General features: G+C 50.2%; 1 long non-coding RNA gene across 2 annotated transcripts in view; it reads right to left on the reverse strand.

Moving 5' to 3' along the window:
• The window catches only part of LOC130853014 (uncharacterized), an 87,125-nt gene extending 84,792 nt beyond the window's left edge, over nt 1-2,333 (reverse strand). For both annotated transcript variants that reach the window (XR_009053636.1, XR_009053637.1), the window contains exons 1-2: nt 2,229-2,333; nt 1,365-1,534 (exon numbers count right to left, since the gene is read on the reverse strand). This is a non-coding gene — a long non-coding RNA (uncharacterized LOC130853014). The remainder of the gene's footprint in view (nt 1-1,364; nt 1,535-2,228) is intronic.
• Between the last annotated feature and the right edge of the window lie 3,667 nt (nt 2,334-6,000).

Here is a 6,000-nt window from a genome sequence, read left to right on the forward strand (position 1 = left end):
GGCTGGGCTAGGTGAGCCCCAAGTTTCCCCAGGTTCTGAAGTTGCAGAGGTTTCTAAGAGCCCAAGGTCTGCTCACAGGGTCCAGCCCCACAGAGCCCTGCCAGGATCTTTAGACGGGAGGCAGCCTGCCCAGCCCCTCCCATGTCTGGGCAGCCCACTGCAAAGGGAAGAACCCAGGCAGTAAGGCAGAAGACCTGGGCCCTGGCCCACTGTACCACCAGTACGCAGTGACCTTGGGCACGTCCTTCACCTCTGGTCATCTATCTCTTCATCTACTGAACAAATAAGGGAGCGCCCTCACATCCCTTGTGGCCCTGGGGCAGTTGTGACGGAGGCTCCTGGGGGAGCAGCCCTCACAACTCAGGCTGGTTTGGGTGTAGAGGAGTCTGATTCAGACATCGCTAAACATAGATTGCCTGGCCTCCCCAGGGCCACCGGGCTACAGAGAGGTACCAGTTAGGCTGTGTTCATCTTCCTTCAAGCCATTGGCCCCAGAGCTCCCACCCAGGGTGCGCAGGCCTTGGGGGGCTCAGATGGGGAGGGCCGGCTCCTCACAGGCCTCAGCTCTGGACCACGCTGGCAGCCAAAATCCCTGGTTAATGATGACATATGGGCTTCCCTGGGATGCAGGGCAGGTAGGACGTAGGAGGGCTGGGACTAGTGGAACTGTTAAATGGGCAGGAGCTGGAAGGAAGAGTGATTAATTATCTAGAAAGATGAGGAAGGTGAACTAGCATGTCAGCCCCGTCTAAGCTGGATTCTGAAAGGCACCTGCCGTGTGGTGCCCCCCATTCATATGGAGAACAGGGTGGCCCGTCCACTTGGGAACTGGCTGGTCCCTGCCTTGCCTGTGGGAGGGAGGGCTCGGCCATGCATGGGCGGGCCCTGAGTGGGGGACCAGGAGAGGAAAGGAAGGGAAGGGGTGAGTTGGTTGGAATCCTTGGTGCGTTGCTGGCACAGATTAGTAAAGGGGACCCTTGCCCATACCACCATCTCTGCTCCCCACTGGGCACCCATGGGATCTCCCAGGTAGCAAACCAGGAATCAGGAGAGCAGACAGCTCCCTCCGTAAGGGAGGAAGCAGGAGGTTCTGTGGAGGCCAAGCCATCCTGTCAGGCCGTCCTCCCCATTCTGTGGCCCCGGGGCTCGGGAGGCCATGCTGGCCCTAGTCAGGAGCCAGGGCCTCGGGGACATGCAGGCCTGAGTTTGAATCTCAACTTTCCAACTTTGTGGCTACGTCTCTCTGAGCAGTTCAACCTCTCAAGCCATGGTCTCCTCACCTGTAAACCCAGAGACAACAAACCCTCCCTCCCAGGAAGTTTGTGAGAATGAATAAGGCAAGATGTGTAGTGTCTGTCTCCTACCTTCACAGCTCTGCCTTGGCCCCAGGTCAAGTCACCGTAGCTTTTCTCCCAGACCTTCATGACCTGACGCCAGCCCTTTCCCCTCTACTTCCTCCTCCATGTGCTGCCAGGGCGACCTTCCTGAAATGCTCATCTGATCCTGGCCATTCCTGGGCTTAGAAATGTCAGTCCTGGATATGGGATGAAATCAAAGAGTAGCTATTAACTTTGTCCAGATGTGACCATGATAGTGCAATTATGTGTTCTTAAAGCATCCCTAACTCTTAGACACATATCCCAAAATAGTTATATATGAAATGATATGTGATTTGCTTCAAAGTAATCTGAGGGTGGGGAGGAGTGGGTCGGGCTAGAGCAGACAGGAGCTCGGCAAGCTGTTCATTGTTGAGCTGGGTGGTGGGTCTGTGCGGGTCATTATCCTAGCTCCCCGCTTTTGTGTGTGTTTGAAATTTTCTATAATAAAAAGGGTTTTTTTTTAATCTGGAGGGAGAGAAGATGAAAAAATGGGAGAATGTGATCATTGTTGGCGGGCACATGGGGGTTCATTGTATGACGTACTTTGGCATATATTTGAAAATTTTCATAATGAAAATTGTTTTTCCCCAAGAAAATTCTGTCTGATCCTCCCTGGTGCCCCAGGATGGAGCTTCTTAGCACAGCTCCAGGGCCCTCTGAGAGCAGCGCCCTCAGCCCCACCATGCCTCACAGGTCCCAGCACCCCCGCCCCTGTACCTGACGCTCCAGGACCCGGGGCTGCAGTCAGCCGCCAGACACTGGCATCTCTGCCAGCCTCATGCATGGTGCTCTGTCCCCCAGCGTCTGCCATGTCCCCCAACCCTGGCAGCCAAGAGGACAACTTCTCACCTTGGTTAAGCTCAAGAATCTCCTCCTTCAGGAAGCTGGTCCTACTTCTCTGGCCTCCACCTGGCGGCACTGACCACAGCTGCTTTGCTGTCCCCGCAATCCATGTGGCCTGGGACACAGGCTGCAAAGGGTGGGGTTTGTCTGAGCGCCCTCAGAGTCCAGCCTGAAGCCTGAGGCTCAGTAAATGTCCACTGCGTATTAAAAGGTCTCACCTAATTTAGGATGTAAATTCACCTGGCTGCCTAAATCCCAAAGAATGGGTATCGTTTCCTGAGGTCGTCCTGCCCCCTGTTGTTCAAAACAAGCATTGCAGGGATGGCTGGAAGCAAAACTGGATCCCATCCCCACCACCCCAGTCCAGGTCCAGCATCCCACTTCCCCCTCCCCTGCATCACTGAGCAGAGCTCTGCACTAGGCCCTCGGAGGGAAGCCTACCACTGCAACATGCCTGTCACCATCGACTTCTCCCAACCCCTCCGGGCCAGCTCTGACAGGGCTCCCATGGCAGCCTCATTGAGGACTCAGCTTAGGAACAGGTCACACCTGGCCTTGGGCCACTTGACCTTTGCTCAGGCTGCCTTCTCTGCCTGGAGGCCCCCCCCCCCCCCCATTGAATCTTCTAGTGAATCTTGAAGGCGTCTACTTCGCTGTCACCCACAGGTGGGCTTACTCTGTGTCGCTCCGTTGCAGCCCGGCCGCGTCCCTCTGTGATAGCACTTGTCGCCTGCATGAGTTGTATGAACTTCTCCTTCTCTAAACCAGAGGGTCCTCGAAAGAAGACCCTGGGTCTCAGCATGGCAGAGACTCATTAAGAACTGAACTTGTGTGCTTGGTTTCCACTACTATAGCCAAAAACTCTCTTCTGTCCTTGGGAAGGAAGGCTAACTCATCTTTTCCAGATGACGGGTTTTGTCCTCTTATAAAAGAAACTAGGACTTTCTAATGTCTAGACCTGTGCTATTCAGTATGGTAGTTATTGGTCACACATGGCCCTTAGACAGTTGAATGTGTCTGACAAAGCCCTCGCCCATCATCAAGAACTGGTCAGACAGCTGGGACCGTCCCAGAATGGACTGGACTTAAGGGAGTGAGCGCCCTATGACTGGAGGCATTCAGTGCACCCTGGGGGACGCCTCACCCTGAAGACCAGCAGCCACTTCCAAGAGTGCCCAGGACCCCTGGGTTGCTCCTAGCCTGCCTCTCATGCCTCATTTTATTCGATAACATTTCCTAAGTGCCTGTCTGAGACAGATGCTCTGCTGAGCCTGGGATATGATGGCAAAAGACCACCTATCCCCTGGGGGACAAAACTTCTGCTGTCACCACTGCCCCAATAGAGAACCCCTAAGGGGACAGGGTAGAGGAGGAGTCCCCAGAGTATATATCACCCTTCTAGTCATTTGGGGTGGAAAGTCTCTACCACATTTTAAATTCATTTGAGAATATCTGAAGTGACACTGCTTGCCTCCCAAGGGTGTGAAGCATTTGATACCTGCAACCATCACCTCAATATCTCCTTCCCCACCTTCCTGGCACTTGGCACAGTGCTTGGTATGTGGAAATCAAACAAGTACAGGGAGGAAGGAAAGGAGGGAGGGAGGGAGGGGAACTTGCCCTTGATTATCATGCAACTGGGGAGACAGTGCATGAAAACAGACACAGGGACCAGAATTATGGACTCGCAAAAGCTTAGAATTGGAAAGGACCTTAAGGCCATCTGCTCAAAAGCTCAGCTCACACAGCAGTCCCCACAGCAGCCCTACAGGGTCAGTGCGTTCAACTACCACCGTCCAGGTACACGGAGCCTTCTGCTCTTGAGGAAGGCCCATCCTGTCCCATGTGGGACAGGCATGACTGGTTCAAAGTTCTTCTGATCCACAGAAAAATATCAGAACTAAACAGAGAGTTTGTCAGCGTGGCTGGTGACAAGATAGCATCACAATTCACACCTCTCCTATACAACCAGCAATAGCCAATTAGAAATGTAATGGGAAAACTATCCCTTGCACAATGGCTAACCCAGACTATAAAATACCTAAGAATAAACTTAATGAGAAATGTCCAGGTCCTATATGAGAAACACAATAAAACTTTACTGAAGGACATAAAGAAGGCCTGAATTAATGGAGTGATATATCATGCTCCAGGATGGGAAGACTTAGTAATATGAAGATGTCAATTCTTCCCAAATTAAATCTATAAATTCAATGCATTCCCAATCAGAATCCTAAAGGGATTTTTATAAAAGTTGACAAGCTGATTTTAAAGCTTATCTGAAAGAGTAAACAAGCAAGAATAGCCAAGAACATCTTGAAAAAGAAGAAAAATGAGACTTGACCTATGAGATATCAAAACACACTATAAACCTGGAGTAATTAAAACGGGGCGGAGTGATGGATTAAAGGAGCAGAACAAACCATCCAAGAACCAAGCCACATGGATTATGGAAACTTAGCATAATACAAAAGTAGCAGTCAGATCAGGGGGGAAAAGATGGACTCATGCATTTTTGAAAAGTATGGGATGATTGTTTATACCCTTGAGAAATAAAGTAATAAGTTGTTATTTCATATGATGCCCAAAAGTAAATTCCAGAGAGATTAATAATCTAAACAGTTTTTACCAACTGTCAAAGTATTAGAAGGCAGTAGAGACAAATATTTGTTAATCTTGGGTTGAAAGAAGTCCTTTCTAAGCAAGGCATGAAACCCAGAAGCCGTAAAGGAAAAGTCAGGAGGATTCCACTATCAAAAAATTAAACATTTTTCTATGTCACTGACCTAAAAAGCAAGGGGGATTCAGAGAAAATAATTACATATGTAATAAATAAGGATTATCATCTTATAAATCAACAAGAAAAGGACAATCTTAAATTAAGAAAAATAAAAGGAGGACTTCTCTCGTGGCGCAGTGGTTAAGAATCTGCCTGCCAATGCAGGGGACACAGGTTTGATCCCTGATCCTGGAAGATCCCACATGTTGTGGAGCAACTAAGCCACAACTACTGAGCCTGCTTGCCCTAGAGCCCGTGCTCCACAACCAGAGAAGCCCCCGCTCACCGCAACTAGAGAAAGCCCGTGCACAGCAATGAAGACCCAATGCAGCTAACAAACAAATAAATAAATAAATGTATTGTTTAGGAAAAAAAAAAAGCAGACAGCAGGAAGGTTAGTGGAGAGGAAGGAAAGCCAAGAATGTGTGTGGTGGTGAACAGGGTATCACCGAGGGCGTCAGGGCTGATCCCACAGGGGACCCTGACCCTGACCCTGAGAGACTGGCATGCATTAGAATGGTTCCACCAAGGGGCGAGCATGTGGATATTTACCCACTGAGCCCCGTCTCTATTGGTTGAAAGCGGGGTATTATCGCCTCTCACTTGCAGAACAGAGTGCCTTCAAATGTCCTCAGGTAGAGGGAGGCAGAAAGGCACCAGTGGGAAGAGAAACTGTATGCAAATGACCTCCAACGTGGGGTTGGGAGGACACAGGTGGCAATGCTAGGCACTTGACATCGAGTATCTCATTTAATCGTTACAAAAGCCCTACAAGGTGGCTATCATCATCATCCCCATTTTACAGCTGGGGAAACTGAGGTTTCAAATGGTTAAGCAATTTGCTCAAGATCCCATAATCAGGCAAGTGGAGGAGGCCGACCTCAGAGCAGACACCCCAGTTCCTGTGGTTGCCTCCATGTGGTGCCCTGGGTGGATGCAGAAGTGGGTGGGAAAGGTAGCTTTTATCTTCATCTTTATACCCAACCGTATCATCCCTGC

The sequence above is a fragment of the Hippopotamus amphibius genome, chromosome 5, assembly GCF_030028045.1.
Source record: "Hippopotamus amphibius kiboko isolate mHipAmp2 chromosome 5, mHipAmp2.hap2, whole genome shotgun sequence".
Classification (NCBI taxonomy): Eukaryota; Metazoa; Chordata; class Mammalia; order Artiodactyla; family Hippopotamidae; genus Hippopotamus; species Hippopotamus amphibius.